The 18,197-nt window shown below is 38.2% G+C and overlaps 1 protein-coding gene across 2 annotated transcripts in view; it reads right to left on the bottom strand.

Moving 5' to 3' along the window:
* The window catches only part of LOC129005887 (protein phosphatase Slingshot), a 219,935-nt gene that overhangs the window by 149,800 nt on the left and 51,938 nt on the right, over nucleotides 1-18,197 (bottom strand). The window lies entirely within an intron of this gene.

Raw genomic sequence — 18,197 nt, 5'->3', positions numbered from 1 at the left:
GACATAACATCTAGTTTGCACCAGATTATTTAAGAGGATTTTATGGTTGATTAATATGTGTTATCAACAAATATCTGGTGATAGAGCGATGCTCAGTAAAATTATGCACCAGCCCAGAATAAGATAAATATTTTCGATTGCATAGAACATAACTGCAAGAACGTTCTTATATGATTTTTTTCATATGATCTATTTAATAACTTAAGTAGGACTACCTATAGGAAAAAAGCATGCATGTTGAACTCAAACGTATAGCTTAAACTTTTGTTCGTCCTGATCAAATCACCTGCCATTAACAAAATAACGTCTCTGAGGATCAATTCATTAAACTGTTTTGATTGAATACAGATTGCCATTTGACGAGTCTGTGTAAAATCGGTGTTCGCAAACCACAGTTCTATAGTACTAGGTACTGTACTATGGACAGAGCAATCACTCATTGAATGTAGGGAGTGTGAGTGAAGAGAGATGGAGGGGAGCAGACAACATCGCCATATAAGGCAACGTCTCTACAAACTCCAGTACTTTCTCCCAACCAGCGAACTCAAGTCGTAAACACAACTATAAAGATCCCCCAGTCCGTCTGTGTATGTTGATCTCGAGTCATAGCCGATCGATACGTCAAAACGCACGACAGTCATCGCGAAATTTAACCGATAACACATCAAATCAAAACTATGCAGTAGAGTACTCGTATTTGTACTCATAATAAAAATACATTACTAACTTTAAAAATATATTGTAAAATAGATAATTGTATTATAAAAAAAATCAACAGTTTATCGATTGGAATCCGATGAGAACATGTATTTTTTATAAAAGGGCCAAGTTTTAAATACAAATAAGAACAAAATTTAAATTATAATAAGTAGTATTATAAACCAATAACTAGTCATTCTAACCTTAATACATTTTATTTGGTTAGGGTTTACGCCATTTATAATTTCAATGACGCAATTTATAACGCTTTTAAAGGAAAGTGGTCCAAATCTCTCAAACTTTGGTGGAAATGACCGAGCCCTTTCCTCCCGCTCCGATGTCCGAGACGCATACCACTGCGCTAATGTCCTCTAACTATACAAACTACTGCAACATTGACTTTGATGCACCACACACTAGAAGATGCATGGCTTGACCCTTTGAAAGCCTTGTGTCAAAACGTCTAGCATGGCTTAGGGCCAGCTAATGAAAATTAGTGCTGCTAGGAGGGACCGCAGCTTTGAAAGGACCCTCCCTTGTTGTACTAATCCTCAATTTGCATCCCCCATCCCAAAACAGACGCGGCACCACGCTATGGAAATAGACGTCCCTATTCAAGAGCAAATGTATCCCCGGCCAAAACGATTTCAAGGGGTTTATGAACTGAAATTCGTCCTTTGTCGTCTATCGTCTATCATTGGCAAGAATCCAGCCAGTGTTCCGTTCTGCATCGGAAGCCTCATAATAAATACTGCTCAATGAAAGATCGTAGGAAAACGTTGCATTCTGTTCCACCCTTGACATATAGACAGACCTGCATTTACATAAATAAACCATTTACAAGTCGTCAATGTATAATGGTTTTGCATACAGTAGTCGATGAATATCATTGGCATTAGTTCTCCTTTGAGAAAAAAATCTCCTTACTCATTGACGTTAGACAACCACTGCATTTCTGTGCAAAACTATGGAAGTTTTAAAAATTCCATTGCGACAAAAATTGCGTTTATCTGAAGGCTAATGCATGGTACTTTTGAAATATTACAACACGAAATATAAATTAAGACAAATTAAGGTTTACAAACGTAAACAACTGGTATTTTTATATCAAGACTTTAACCCCGATCCCAGTCCATCAGATGCTATCGAGACCGAACCGGCCGATGGACCTTCGCTCTCCTTAACACTTCCGGTAGGTGCAGAACACGCCCGCCAATAACTAATTAAATGCCTTGTGCAGACTGAGACTTTAGGCAGACGCGTGTACAATCTATAAAATGGTACACAATATGTAGGGATCGAAAATCTCACTTCGATGGCCTATACCATTTAAAAGGCTTTTACAATTCGGTGTTCACTTAGAATTACATGATTACACAGGGAAATCAACATAGCTAGCAAAGGGTTCTGCTGATTGTCAATGTCCTTAGTATGACGATTTAGTTAGAGCATTTGAACTAAATTACGTGCTCAAGATGTCGGGTGTAAAATGAAGATTATGTACCGATTTAGAATAGGGATCAGTTTGAGATTACTTTTACAAAGTTAACTGGACGAAAAGATATTAAAGTAATGTAAGCTATAATGAGCTGTATCTGTTGGATCTGCTGAAGGCCAGTTTTATCATCGCGCCACGACACAGTCGAGGTTCGACACGGCCAATCTGAGACAATCGACCTCAACCTCAACCACAACCGAGACCTTCGATACAACACAATTCTGATTGGTACGGCAGCATATCAAATGTATCATCAAGGGGAATACAATCAAACCACTTAAACCAAACAACAAACTTGTAACACTGTCTAGGATTTAGGCCTTAACCGACTTGAATTGGAAATTGGCAATATAAAATATTTATTTTTGACGCCACATCTTTACGTTATAACATTGATAGTCAAAGGTTATAATGAAGAGGCCCTTAAATTCAAATTTCACTTTTAAGAATATTTTGTTTTTCATAAAATGTAACAAACACTCGCGAAGTGTGTTGGTGGTGGTGATTCGTAAACATATAATTAAAAATTACAATTTAATGTAATTACGTTTTATTTTCAGATTGGGAGATTTTAAGACGAAACAGGTATTTTGGATTTAACTCTAAAACTACATAAACAAATAATTATAGACCTAGGAAATAACAATTTTTATATATGACTTTTAAATTAATAATTTCATCAACGGTGAACAATTTCGAGTGACGCTGACAACAATTTGTAGAGTGACAATGCTTTTCATAACCAAGTTTACTATAAGTGTGCGTTGTTATCATTTACAATAATGATCCAACAACTAAAGATAACAACTTCCTTCCGAAAAAAAAACTGTTATTAAAAATTGAAGGTAAGACAAAAGAGTAGCATAAAAATAAAAGGTTTTCTGAATGACAACCCAGATTCGTCCCCTAGTAAAATAAAATACTTATCAAATAATAACTCCGTCCATTTTCAAACCATTGATAAAACACACAAAGAAGAATATTTCATCATACCGGTCATCAATGTGATTCCGCATCCATTACAGGCCTACAAAGTAGACAAACATTGAATGCACTTATAAAAACAACGTCCCACACACATAACAAAATGAAACTGTAAGACATTGACCAACAATATTTTGTGTAAATAGACAATGACATTTTTTAGTGTCAGTGTTATAGAAGACCTCCTGAATTCGCTACACAAGTTGGCGAAATCTACATAAGTCGACTACAAACCTTTATCTAGAAGGACGAAAGCAACAAAAAAGGTAGATAATCATTGTAAATTGTAACAAGAAGTTTTAATTTGTCTCTAAAAGATAACCCGATCACGGGCGAAAGCCAAAAGCTGTGACAGTTAGATTTTATACAATTTTATGCAATTGCCTAATGGTTGTACAAAATGCACATGCATGAAGTAAAAGAACCGGCAATCCCTGATTATGAGCAAACAAAATGCACATGCCTATAAATAGTCATCAGCAAGAGGAGTGACGGAATTATGTGAGAACCTTGTGTCCAATGTCCCATCCCGGCCTACAGATTTACCATAAAAGCATCACAGGTTTACAGTAATTATGGTGTCCGAAAGCAGCACAACGGCACGGCGCGGCGAGGGACGATGGGAGTGAACGCGTGGGTTATCCATTGTCCAGCCTGTCATCTCAGTCAATCAACATGACACGAGCACACTGGCAAACTGCAGGATCTTCATCAGAACTATCAACACTAGCACACTGAAGGATCTTCTGCTTAACTATCAACATTGGTACGCCTAGAGGATCTTCATCCTAACTATCAACACTAGCACACTGGAGGATCTTCTGCTTAACTATCAACATGAGTACGCCCAGAGGATCATCATCCAAACTATCAACACTAGCACACTGAAGGATCTTGTGCTTATCAACATTGGTACGCCTAGAGGATCTTCATCCAAACTATCAACACTAGCACACTGAAGGATCTTCTGCTTAACTATCAACATTGGTACGCCTAGAGGATCTTCATCCAAACTATCAACACTAGCTCACTGAATGATCTTCTGCTTAACTATCAACATTGGTACGCCTAGAGGATCTGCATCCAAACTAGCAACACTAGCACACTGAAGGATCTTCTGCTTAACTATCAACATTGGTACGCCTAGAGGATCTTCATCCAAACTATCAACACTAGCACACTGAAGGATCTTCTGCTTAACTATCAACATTGGTACGCCTAGAGGATCTGCATCCAAACTAGCAACACTAGCACACTGGAAGATATTCAGCTAAACTATCAACATTGGCACACCTTGAGGATCTTTATATAAACTATCAACACTAGCACACGGGAGGATCTTCAGCTAAATTATCAACATTTTCACACTTGAGTATCTTTATCCAAACTATCAACACTAGCACACTGGAAGATATTCGGCTAAACTATCAACATTAGCACACTTGAGTATCTTTATTGAAACTATCAGCACTAGCAAACTGGAGGATCTTCAGCTAAACTATCAACATTGCCACACCGTGAGGATCTTTTGCTTACCTATTAACACTGACATACTGGATATCTTTATCTAAACTATAACCCTAGATGAAGTAACCACAAACATACAGGAGGATATTTATCCCAAGAACTATTTCTGGAATAATAGTGATCCTCAATCTTAACGCATAACAACACTGACGAACTATATAATCCTCTTCTCGAAAATCAACACAAATACAAATCATTACGGTTATTGGGAGAGTTTATGCTGTGTCTACGTACATAGCGGGTTGGCTTCGATTTCAACGCAAATTTCTAGGTGGTAATGCCATTCCATCGGTGGTGTTAGGACCGTTTTTTTTTCTTTTATTGACTAATTCAGGCAAACTCCTGACCAGCAATTCTCTTTCTCTAACTGTAGTAATAGAGTGGCATCTGTCCGACCTAACCATCAGTTACGACCTCCCCATGCGAGTTCAGCAAAATCACAAGTAACAACTCAAAATAAGCGTGCTCATGTAGATTCCACCCAAAGTAGCCAATTTCCCGCTGGACGTACAGAGGTAGGTGACCCCGGTCGTGATGACGTAGCTATCTCAGTGACCATCCATATCGCACACCGGCACTGATGGCCTACTTTGTATGTACCGCCACGGGCATCGGGCATCCTTCCTCCTTCTGATGCCAACACATCTAGGCCTACTTAAAGTGTTAAGTAATCATGAACTGATGGAAACAGATTCAAAAGCTACGGATAATCTGTAAAAAAACACAGCGCTCCGCCGTAGAAGTATCTTAGTTGCGACTTTTTAATGATTTATGGCAAACTAGAGACTCCTTCGATCACTGAGAACGTGTGTTAGGTTTTTTTACTGTGTGATAGTAGAAAGTATAGTGGCAAGTAGAAGTGGGAAATTTGTGTTGGCAGTTAAAAATGAAGTTAACATTTAATATTTAAATTCTTAGGCATTACTTGAAGACTAATGGTTCAAACCTGCAAGAAGTGTTGCGTACATTCTACGTACGGTAAGAATTTTTATTGATCTCCTGAAATAAAATTACTAATCTACATTCTGTTCTTAAAATAATATGTTACCAAACTTAATACAAAGCTTCCGTTTGGTAGTTTACCGATTTTGCGGTCAGATATAAATTGTGCGCTAATAATGGCTGAATTCAGCGTAAGCTCCCAGTATTCCTTTATGTTCATAGGTGTTTTCTTAGCTCGCTTTGAACCGCTGAGCGATGTCGCTCTCGCGGACAATGAAGTTGCCAGTCGCGGACAAAGGGTTCAGCGCTCCACCGTTATGTGGATAATACAGATCTACGACGTGTCAAATCTAAACTTCATTATCTGGTGACGCACGAGTGACGGTTAACTGTAGCTCTAAACCTAAACCCACACTCGGTACAAGCCTGGGCTGGGTATATCAGTCGCAATTGCAAATACATGTGTATAAAATAGTAAAACAAATTTTAAATAAACTTCAAAAGTGCGGCATCTGTAAAGTTTAATCGTTGGAATACTATAAGAGCTGATTTATGGAATCGAAAACACACAAATTTTTTTTTTGATATGGGCTCTTTAAGCAGCATTTACCGTCAATCAAAAAAAACATGGAGTCGGAGTGCATTAATAATGTCAAACCGGTCCAGTTTCAATGAAAACAAAAAATTGTTGTACCAAACACAAGTTATAGACATTTAAAATTCAAAAGTGAGACGTTGACTCATATGACTACTCAGCTTTTGGAGGTTCAACCAATCTAACTTTCGTTCCTCCGAGATTTACCGATGAAATTTATCATTGGGTAGAAATTAGAGTTGTAAACTTGCAAGTTTCACGGAGATAATGCATGCATTAGCTCCCTGCCGGGGCCAAATGAAGACGAATGCCGAGCTGCGAGGGGTTAAAAACAAAGCACACTTCGGCCCGCGGGTGAAACATAAATCAGTTTCTTACATGGGAAGGGCTGTCAGAGGGCATAGATTCCCTTGATTATATTCTGGGGAGAAAGGTTGTGAACGCAAATGGACTTTGTACTAGGCGTGTTAATACCTAATAAATGTAGTTAATATTTTCGATCATTGCACTACAGTATATAGTGTTCTATCAATGTTATTTTATCAATTTCATCAACGCTTGTGGATGGTATCCTGATGCCGAACCTCTGTAGAATCTTTATAGCAACGATGTAAGCCATTTAGACGAAGGTAAAATAGCTCATAAATAGCAAGCTTTTAACGGAGAGAAAAGGATTCGTAAATGCAAATCACTAAAACACACGTTTCAAAAAGAATTTTCAGTTTCCGATTCACCGATTAAAATTAATAGAAAAAACACCAAAATATATGGGAAAGAAATTGTTTAATAAACTGCAACCAAAATATAAAGATTTAATAAACAAAACTACTTTTAAAAGCAGCCTTGCCTCATTTCTTGTAAACAAAATATATTATAGTATTGACGAATTTTTTGAATGATGGTAATTTTTTAAATTAGCAAATATTATGTTTTATAAAATAACCCAAATAATTATTTCTAAGAATCATTGTTTATTTTTTAGTATTTTAGGTACTTATTATGATATATGATTATATTGACAATGTCACCTGTTTTTGTAGCTTATGCTATGTAATCTGTAAAACGTTTATGTGACAATAAAGATATATTTATTTATTTATTTATTTATTTATTTACTAATAAATGGGGGATAATATGATTACTCACTATCGGAGCGCAGGCGGCCCGGGCTTCAAACGGTGTCAACTTTCTACTGACATAACATAACGGTCGGCATAATCAACTACAACAACAACAATAACAATAGAGCTGTAATACATGTGGGCATTACACGTGGAGAACAATACAACATGGGAACACGACGCGGAAACTATGACTAGACCATCGAGGTAGACTTCTGGAGTGATCGCTAAATGGGGCAAAAACGGTCCGTGCTGGAAAGCGGTGGTAGGCAAGAACGAATTCGGGCGTATTTCAGTATCGTGCGCGCTGCAGTTTACTCGCTGTTGTAGCTCAACGGAAAAGCTCCAGTCAAATAAAACTTATATATTCTTAATCTACATAAACATCGGATTCTGACAGTATAAATATCTTTTATTGTAATAATTATTTCGAATTTTAATAATTGAAAATATAGAAGACTTACCAGAGACTGCAATGGAAAAGTCACTAAGGGAGGAAAATTTTTATTTTTGGGTTACAAACAAACTTCTAGCGGGAAAGTTGTAGCCAATGAGTTGATCTTAACTTTCAAATCAACCAATTTGTGATAAAATGATTGCGTCATTATTAAATCGTTTGGAAACGAGCGTGGGACGGTACCGCGCCGCCACCGCGCGGCCACTCCCGGAGTACCCGGTCCCGGTTGTGTAGCTTTGTCGATATGCATTTTCAGAAAACAATCTAGAACGTTTATTAATAAGTATTTGTATAGGATCTTATCGAAAATACATACTTTCCTTTCCACATGTACTTTAGGAGTAAAATTAACAATCAAGTTTAAGATTAAATTTATAAATTTGTTTTCAGCTATACAAACGACCAATGTTCATTCAAATCAAATTGATTATTTGCCATACTTTAAAAACAAGAAGAATATTTGGAGATTTTAACGGGTAAATTTCATGAATGACAACCCAAAATCTGGGATTTTTCGTGAATGCAGTGGTAGCACTGCCAGGCATTGATAGGATGTTTTTTGTTTGTTTACGAGCAGCGCACACTTGAGTTGGGCGTCTTATCATCTCTGCCATCGTTTGTTGATATTTTAATGCACTGGACTATCAGTTTTAAAATGTTCCCAATGTTCCAAGATGGTAACATCCTGTGCAGCTATTAATTGTACAAATAGGCAAGCAAAGGGGACGACCATCGGATTCCACAGGTAAATAAATACAAAGTTTTCGGATATATTGTTAAAAATTTTAGGTTTAATGTCTTGAATAATATTTCAAGTGTTTTTTAAACAAATTCCTATTTACTTAATTTAAATTATAGTAGATTGGAAATAATAAGCGTTAATAGCAAATTTTGACCATTACAACGCCCGGCTGTCCCTCGAAAATTGTGCAATCCAAACGGAAAATTTTTATTTCGTTTATTTTTATTATTGTTGTTTTGAGACCAGCTCAAGTAATAATCTACTTGCAATTAATGTAGCTTTTTCAAAATTTATACTACTTTTCCCGAGTTTAAGGAGTTTCACAGATTGTAAGTGCATTTTTTTTTAGATTCCCACAAGACAAAGAACTGCGTAAATGTTATTAAGGTGTTAATGTTTGTATATAATGTTTTTTATCTTATTTGAGTTCAAATAGATAATGTATATTTAATAATAATAAATTATTTTGATTCGTTGAAAGTGTTCTTATTGCCTTTTATTTCATTTTAATTTATAAACATGAGACCAATCTCTAATTATTACAGTAATTGGACTGTTATGACCCTCTATCCAAATTTATTTCAAAAGCCAAAAAATGTTTTAAAATATTATACAAATGTGTTAGGGAAATATTCCAATTTGTTTTTAATAAAATAAAATAAAACATGTCACTGACAAGAAAATTACACTAAAGGTTGAAGTTAATCGTGTTTTTAAAATATACCTGATGTGAAAGTAAGAATGAAATTAATTCCGAAAGAACCACAATCTATTAGAGAATACAATTCAATCGTTCATTTGTCCTAAAAAAAATCATGTCGTCTGGAAACAAAATAAAAGTAGGCGCGCGTCGCGATTTTCCCTATCCCGCCCATCTTAGCGCTGGCGTTCTTGCCTACCACGGGCTGCTCACAGCTACTCGCGGCCGGACCGAAAAACGGTTCGCTTCAACACGGGCGCGATCACTCCAGAAGTCTACCTCGATGGACTAGACCGCGCGCCGGCTCACATGTGTGACGTGACGTGTGCTGTGTGCACTGTACAGTGTGACTAGATTCGCTAACAGCAGTGTCTTGACGATAAATCAGGGTTGGGATTGGAGCCAGGCATTGCACACTGATAAGGCCAGAGTTGAACAGTTGTGCAGTACTTCCTACGGACGAGATTAACTGCTACATAACGTTGTGTTGAGCTTTTTACTGAATAATCTGTGTTGCATGCAGTTAGGATAATTGTACAGGACAAAGGGTGTGTTCACAGAGGGGTAGAGGGCAATGTAGCGTACAGCCCCTAAACCCTATACAGTGTTGACTCCGACAAGGACCAATCCGGATAGTCGATAGGGGTGCGTGTTATCATAGATAAAAGGAGTGTTATTTTGCGATGGAAAAATATTGCATGCGTTGGCTGATTAGCTTATGCCTTTGAGCGTTTAAATTATTATAGAAAAAATCATTTCAAGTGTATGTTGGTAATTTAATCGAATGACAAATCACGGACACAATTTTATAAGAACAATAGGTTGTAGAATTGTTACGGGTGTGGGTACCAATGCTATGTCTAGTACTTTTTTGTTTGATCAAATTCTAAAATGCGAGTTGCTAGAACTATTAATAGGTCGTTCTGATCATAATAGGAGTATATACATATGTTTTGGAACTATCTAGTTTATTGACTTTTGTAGATCTAGGCGGGTTACACACCGGTATCGCGAATATGATGTCCCCGATTATTCTGATGTCGCGGACATGATGTCTACGACATGTAATAAAATATAACCATGGAAGAGGCACGTGCTGGCGACATGAGAGTGAAGGAATCACAACATTCATCACTTTAAATAATGTCATCGTCATAAGAAGATGATGTGTTGTTGCTGTTGTTCTTTCTACAAAAACATTACAGATAACTTCATGGTAATCTTTCCAAAATACATTGTAATTAATTGTATTACAGTACTTACGTAATTTCCTTATGGTGTAAATTGAAGTATTTAATATCACAATACTACATTTCACACCATAAGGCAATGAATTAAGTAATAAAGCGCAAAAACTACTAGAAACGTGTTCTGCGCATGCGCGGGCCCAAGAGACACGAGACATGTCTGTCCAAACACCGACCGGTTGGTTCGCTCGAGACACGCGTCTGCGACACGAGTCACAGGCAACGTGTCTGCGACACTGGTGTGTAAGCTCCATAAGATAACATAGGTTGGTTTTCGAGGGGCATGTCGCGGGCACGAAAAATATCGGCGACATCATATCCGCGATACCGGTGTGCAACCCGCCTACAATCCCACACGCGATAAGTTGTCGACAGAGACGTATTCAATAAGATCAAATAATAACAAATGTTTGGACATTTTTTATTTAGTTTCTCGGTTAAATCACGACCATTGCGCAAAATCTTATAAAACGATTTTAAAAATTGTGGTGTTTTTGATAGGTAGTTTCTATCTAGCATTCGTCCACTATCAACGTACAATTCTCGCTTCCGATCATTTTGATGAAATGAAAGTAGGCGAACAAATCAGTCAACTCGAGATTCAAAGAAGAGCAGAAGGGAAAGCTTGCTCCTTTGTATTCGATCATTGGTTACGCGTAGCGCGTAGAGAGCTTCAAATCAATTAAAGCGGTCTGAAAGTGACAAGGAGAGTTAGATGCGATTCATCGGCCTCGGAAGGGCAGCGATTATTTCCGAAGGAGGGGTGATTATTAGCCTTGCTGGGCTGGGATCGAACCCGCACCCCATGGTGAAAAACTTATCCTTTATTCGTCTTTCCATTGTTGTTGTTGTGCGTTTCCCCTTCCTCTCTAGAATTAGCTGGCGTTTACTTTGGGCACGTGAGGAGTATTATTGAAATACTTCGTAAAATATTTGGTAGATAGTACAGCAGTACTAATTCGGAGTATTATTGAAGTGTTTTCATAATTTCTTCATCCCACTTGAAGGCATCATGGGCGGCATTTTGATGGAGCGTTTTAATCAGTGTACAATCTTCGTAATGGGTCAGCTTGTTGACACAAAATAAAGTCCCACCAATTGAAAATTTTGTACAGCAATATTTTCTTTACGAGGATAGCGTTTCCAAACAAAAATACGTTGATATCGTTACACATACGTTACTCATTCGTTAACACCGGACGCGTTGCACGTGGCGATGATAATATAATCACATTTATAGCGGTCTGACAGCTGCAAGGAGTTAGTGAAATGCTTGTAGATATACTTGTATACTATCGGTATCCAATCTAAGCATAAGTTGAAACAACAGACGTAATTGTTTTGTTCACCGAACTTGCTCAAATGTATTGTTGTGGTAAGGAAGATCTGTTACTTTCTACCGCAACCCACGTTTTACAGCTCTGCAGTGCTGAGATTGTTCCCTAGAAACACAGATACTGCGCGGAAGTAGAAGTAGAGACAGTGGGCAATTTGCGGTGACAGTACGGAGACTGCGACCCAGTGAGACGGTTCTCAGTTCTCACCATACACAAGCACGCGACACGCGACCGTAGCTCTACTTTACCGTCTTCTCACAAGAACAGATACCTACATCAGTACCCCGAAGTCTGCAACAAGCGTACAGAAGTAAAGACTGTTACTTAAACGACATTCCGCGGCTGTTAAAACCATAATGTTTTCTGGCCTGGTTTGGCGACCACAGGAAACCTAGATATTCACTCGACACCCTAGTTCCATATGCGTACGGTACTGGAATATCCCGTAAACGCCAGCGGAGGCGACGACCCGGCCTTAATCGTATAAATATTGATGCTTCCGCTGTGCATTGCATAACGGGTAATCAGAGCAAAGCGAACTCCGGACACTACCTGCACTCAACAGTCTACACAGTACAGTATACTACTACACCACCTGTTTGTCGCGAGTCTAGTATCTATGGACAACATGCAACAATCGGTAGCTACACTTCACTATCTTCCATTAAACTATTTCATTAATACTAATAGCTTTCAAATTACCGTGCTTGCTCAATGGAGAACATTTAACAACACAGTTAAGTCATTATCTTTACACAATCTAGTTACTGTATTTGAATCTTTACTTTTTAATCTTACTAAAAAGAAAAACTGAATTTAATAAAGAATGGAGTAGCAACTTTTGTTATACATTGAAATAAAAGCGAATTAACAAATGTTTACGTCAACAAGTTTAGAATGTAGCTCATCCCCAGGAACTCTAGTGATATCAACTTGAGAGTCAAACTTGTTCCTCACTCTCTGTTAAAAAAGAGGGGAATTATTAATTTTTGGTCGTATCTCGCAATTAAACAACTGTTCATACTTTCGGGAAAGTTAACCGTAAAAATTGTATATATAGGACACTGAAAATCCGTGAGAAAGAAAATCACGTACACAAGTGATTCACTAGAGATAAACGTTTACTATGTAATTTCAGCCAAAAAGAGTTTTGGTCCTGGTGGATTGGTGCTCCTGAAATTTGGCATATTGGACATTTCAGAAGATACATAACAAAAGGTACAAGTTTCTTTGACTAAATAATAATAATAATCTTTAACTTTTTTAATTGAGGGTTTCTTTTCGCTCAATTTTATCGAGCGCGTTTCTCATTCTGCGGTTAAAGCCAATATGAGGAGTGCGATGTTAAGAAACAAATCATAATTTTGTTCGTCAGTCCAGTTACAGTATACAACAGTTATCTCTCTGGAGGAAATGTTGCTTCACGGTGCCATGGAGGTTCTCACATGGTAGCCGTTACATCAACCGCGCCAGTGCTATAATATTCTATTGCCTAATCCGTTCTTCACAATACTTTTACACTGGCGAGTTTGGTAAACGACATGTGAGCAGAACCTTTTCTATTGTACCGTCACAATGGAGTGAATTAAAAGTAATACTTCTCACTACAGTGGCAACGTTACAGGTTATGCCATTTGAAGACCACGTTTGATCGTGTAACAAATTCAAAATAGAAATTTTGATAAGCTCTAACTATTCCTGGCCCCTTTCAATATTGGGCCAGCTGATTCTGTATTTACCCAGTTGCTCTTCGTATTGTCTTGTTTTTAATGACGGCCCAGGTGTTAAATTGGCTATATAGCAGCAAATATACCGGGGTTCCAAGTCAAGTGCCAAACTATTTGACAACTGGCCACGGTAATTACGAGAGTTGTAGCGCCAAGCAGCTCGGTTCTCTACAGTGGCGTAATTATAACTAATGACCAGACCTCCAGTTGGTGGCTGCATTGACTACACACTGTGTTTACTGTACGACACTTCCAATAGACTGCACGTTTCCCTACAGCAGCACCAACTAGCCTCCGATTGTTGAGAAGCTACGTTGGACCACCATCCATCAATTATCCTCGGTTTTATTGACAAAATCATAACGTCCCAGGAATAAGGATATTTAATCACAATAAAATAAACGTGAACACGTACAGTTAAAACAGACATCGGACACAAAAATGATTATGATGTAACATTATAACTATGTAATCAAATCCCTATTTGATATGCAATCTAAATCTACCCAACGGTACGGGAAAGCGAGAAAGCGAAGAAAAGCTAAGTACTGTAGTTGGGTTGGTGACTGCATGAAGCGTCTGCAATTATACTAATGGTGCGAGGATGCAGTTATCTGGGCTATTACCTTGCCATAAGGTGTTCTCTATCTATCTACTCAGTTCGTCATACACTTGCTGGGGGATAAAGTATGCGATTAAACAAGTAATTATAGGAAATTCAGCAAGGATTTGATAAAATACTCCAAAACTAGTTCAGTACAATATGACATGAAAATGTTTGCGTCGTTGTGTATGATGATTCTCGAGATATGGGCAATACTACTCAGATTCAAGCAAAACAACTACTGTAAAGGCAAACTATACTGTCAGTAATACCATGAATAACACATACTGATACTCCCATGTGTTGGTTAGTCCTTGGTAATACTTGTAGGGGATTCTTTAAATGATTTGACACTGTAAACAGGTGCTACATATTCAGAACGAATCCATTTATTTGTGCACATTCTTGATAGCATCCATTTTGAATCAGTTATTAAAACAACTGTATCAATATGGATTTCAATCAAATCAAAATTTAATTTACGACAAATTTACGAGAGTTTTAAATTCATTGGCTAATGGTAACTTTGTAAACAATTATGATTAGGTAATTTATTCCAAAATAATTATTCTTGAGCAAAGACTAATGTTTTAAAGTAATTTATGTCAGTTATATCGTGTTACGATTAATTTGGGCGAATATAATTGAGAGTTTTGTTAATGTATTAGTTAGTTTTGTTAAAATAGATTGTAAATGGCGAGAGAAGTGTAGAGCTTTGATCGCTTAACTCTTTATGATGGGTTTCCGATTACGTCAGCTGTCGGGCGATTGTTGGCCCGGAAAACTTCGGAAACCGTGTTTTATCGCCTAAACCCATTTATATTTAACAATATTGTAAACCATACAATCTTTTAAACTATATTTTGTGAAATTACAAACACGCGTAAAGCACAAGTAAAATTATTGTTTAGTTACAGTTGTAAAATGGGTCTACTGTATAGTTACAACAAAGTAGAATAGAGATATAACAGAGTGAGGATTCTTAAACTGTTCCAAAACAGAATTACACCCATCATTATTGAGCCATCTTTCATTCATTATACAGGGTGATTACTGGGAAACGCATGTTTTTGACTTTCGTAGTACATAAGGAATATCGTTCGGCGACGGCCGGAAGTTGTTGCGATGTGTAGGGGGAAGTGTGCAGTTTCAATTTTGCCAAGATGTGGGACCTTGAGCATCGTATGTTTGTCATGTGACGATATTACGCAAATGGTGAATTAGTCACTCAGACTCAGCGAGACTTTCATACACATTTTAACATTGCACGGTATGGCGCTACCCCTGATCGTAACACGATATTGCGTTGGATACATAATGTAAAACTCAATTAGATCTCTGCTTAAGAGAAAACCTCCTGGACTGGCAAGGACAGTTAGTACCCTTGAGACAGTTGAAAGAGTGCGCCTTGCAACAGCTCAGAGTCCTAGCCGCGACGGCAGAGCAGTGACAGTGAATCCACAACGGTACCTAGACATGTTGGAAGGTACACAAAGTGTCGAGATACGTTACGATGTATGGTTCCAACAGGATGGGGCAACAGTCCATACAGCTCGCATTAGAATGGAATTCCTTCGGCGAACATTACCTAAAAGAGTTATCCTACGTTTTGGTGGTGTCACTTGGCCGAGCGCTCACCAGATCTTAAAATTCCAGATTTCATTCTATGGGGATTTTTTAAATCTAGAGTTTACATAAATAAACCAAAAACAATACAGGAACTTAAAGAAGCTATTCGCCAGGAAATCAACGCCATTCCTAGAGATATGTTAGCAAATTCCGCAGAAAGTTTTGAAAGGAACGCCTTCAACGCTGTATCAAAGCAGAAGGCGACCCGTAAAATTATCAATGTTCTCTAACCACCACGTTAGAAATGTAATTTTTAAATGCTAAATTGCAAGTAATTTTATTTTGAAATTGCATATTGTGTACACTGTTTTTCCACTCATAAATACATTTTTTGCTCTGAATTACCTGAGTACTCATTATTTGAAAAACATGCGTTTCTCGGTAATCACCCTATATGTTATCAAAGATTGTTGAAACTCGACAGATTGTTGGTAGGGGGAGTTATTGTCTTGTCCTTTAGACTACAAGAAAGTGTGTAATATTCTTTTCAATCTTATGAAAAAGCCGATCCTATATTTAACTATTAGTACGAAAACCCACATCAGTGTCGTTGTTGATCGCTTGATTACGTACGAGTCCCCAGGACTAAACGACGCAGCAATAGACAAGAGTTTTGTAGGCACAGTATGTCACATCACAGCCGGCGCGGCGGTTCAGCATGTATTTCGACCTTCCCTCACAGTCGTTATCTTCTCCCTTCTGATTCACGCCGATCTTGGCGCCCGCCCCCTTATCATTGCCAGGCTAACTAGGGAAGACGAGCACGTAAATGTCTGACTTACCGTGATGTTTCCATTTAAAAGTTCAATTAAAGTAGAACTTAATCAACCAGACTTGGAAATAAATTAAGGATGCAGTATTATTTATCTTATCTGTACTAGTTTACGTTTGTTTAGTTTATTTTGTGTCAGGTAATTCATAACGTCCGGAGGACGAAATTAAATTAAATTGGAAGAACTAAATGTTATGTGTACGCTCTCTCAGACAGTAATAATTTAGGAATCGTTAAAATTAAACAGTCCTCTACACGATATCGGACCCCAAACAAGTACAGTATGTGAGGTAACTCCCAAGGACGTCAGTATTCACCTTGTGTGCGTGTGTGTTGGAAAGGTGACACACATCCGACAATGACCCGCTTGCAGAGCCGTTTATCGGAATGACGCCTCTTCATCCCATTTCGCGAACAAGTCGCACTCCCTTTACCGGACATCGGATTTAGACGTGGAATGTCTTGGCTAGGTCATACTTCAGGTGGGTGGAATGGCTTTGAGCTATTTTTTATAAATTCCAAATCAATTATCAACTCTTTTAACTCTTCAGAGGCCAATTTTTATTTTAAAGATTTCACGAAAACATCAAAACAAAGCCGCCTGTCGCTTTCTTGCAGCAAACAGGAAGCTGTCGCACAACAGGGCCACGACAGACCGGAAGTGAGGTGCCTGGGGACAATCTCGACCAAGAACTGATCCAGAGAGACAAAGGACCAAGACTTCCGGGGCGTCGCGGCGCGGAGCGAACCGGGGAAATCAGGCGTTGAGGGCCGCGACTATCCCGCCAACGAATAAAACATTAACAAAACACGGAATTACAAACATCTTATTGGTTGCAATGTGAGAATGAGGAAACCACTAACAGTCCTCGGAATATGACATTTTATTTTATATTTATTTGAATACCTGACGAGGAATATCGTAAGCAGTATCCACTGAAATGTCAGTATTATACATGAAATGGGAGTATTTTCACAAAAGGTTAATCATGTAGTGTAGTTTTATTTATGCTTATTGGTTGACAAAGGTGTTTATCAACGAAACTACCACTACACGTTCGCACCCAAAGCCTAGACGACCGAAACTCTCACACTTTTTATAAGCGCAACAAAACTATGGTGAACTCCAAGACGATAACGATTACAGCAGAGCTGATCCATTTATCAAACACAGCTTTGTCCTCTGCCATGTGACGAGGGGAGACGCAGAAACAGCTGATGAGTGGAATGTGAGGACAGCTGTGAGCTGAGACCATCTGTGCACTGTGCAGCAGCCAGACAGTAATATCAGGTTCTCTCAGTTTAGGGCATGATAGGTCTTGTCTTGATTGCACGGCCCGGAGGAAGGTGGTTGAAGGTCCTAGGGGGTGTCATTTCCTAACGAAACTATGTGTAAAGTGTAAATGATTACAGCAAAACTACATTTTTATGAGCAAAAATCCGACGAATTGCGTACAATTACGTTATCTACAATCAAAAACTGTACGGTAACTGACATCCTTGATGGATAAATCCTTTGTCTTGCAGCGTTAAAGGACTTCCTTAGTTGACTCATGTTAGGTTCCAACATCGACTATGACCATATCATTGTATGAACTGTCCGATTCCTTTGAACA

The sequence above is a fragment of the Macrosteles quadrilineatus genome, unplaced genomic scaffold (genome assembly GCF_028750875.1).
Source record: "Macrosteles quadrilineatus isolate MER2022 unplaced genomic scaffold, UCM_ALF_1.0 Scaffold_1__1_contigs__length_201487025, whole genome shotgun sequence".
Taxonomy (NCBI): Eukaryota; Metazoa; Arthropoda; class Insecta; order Hemiptera; family Cicadellidae; genus Macrosteles; species Macrosteles quadrilineatus.
The sequence above is the reverse complement of the archived record's forward strand: the minus strand, read 5'-3'. Positions and strand labels throughout refer to the sequence as shown.